Source organism: Galeopterus variegatus, unplaced genomic scaffold (genome assembly GCF_000696425.1).
Source record: "Galeopterus variegatus unplaced genomic scaffold, G_variegatus-3.0.2 Scaffold18291, whole genome shotgun sequence".
Taxonomy (NCBI): domain Eukaryota; kingdom Metazoa; phylum Chordata; class Mammalia; order Dermoptera; family Cynocephalidae; genus Galeopterus; species Galeopterus variegatus.
The window spans coordinates 11,081-11,371 of record NW_007744402.1 but is presented as its reverse complement, the minus strand read 5'-3'; the positions used below and the strand labels follow the sequence as shown (position 1 = coordinate 11,371).

The window sequence follows — 291 nt, the reverse complement described above, 5'->3', positions numbered from 1 at the left end:
GCGGCGGCGGCGGCGGCGGCGCGGGACCCCTGCCCAGCTCACCAGATGGCCATCCTGCTCTTGGGGTAGTCCAGCCGCTCCAGGCAGCCGAGGAAGTGAGGCAGCGTGTGCGCAGCGTTGCGGGCGAGGACGGCCACCAGCACCGTGGGTCTCTGCAAGGGCGACTCGGGAAAAACCACCGCCTCCTCTTCGTCGTCCTCCGAGTCCGGCTCGGAGGCGAAGCCCGCCCGGCAGCAGCCGCGGAGCAGGGCCAAGGAGAGGAGCAGCAGCGACCAGGCGAGGGTGGCGGCG

The 291-nt window shown here is 72.9% G+C and overlaps 1 pseudogene; it reads right to left on the bottom strand.

Moving 5' to 3' along the window:
* Positions 1–38: 38 nt before the first annotated feature.
* Positions 39–290, bottom strand: LOC103582873 (annotated as a pseudogene).
* Position 291: the final 1 nt, after the last annotated feature.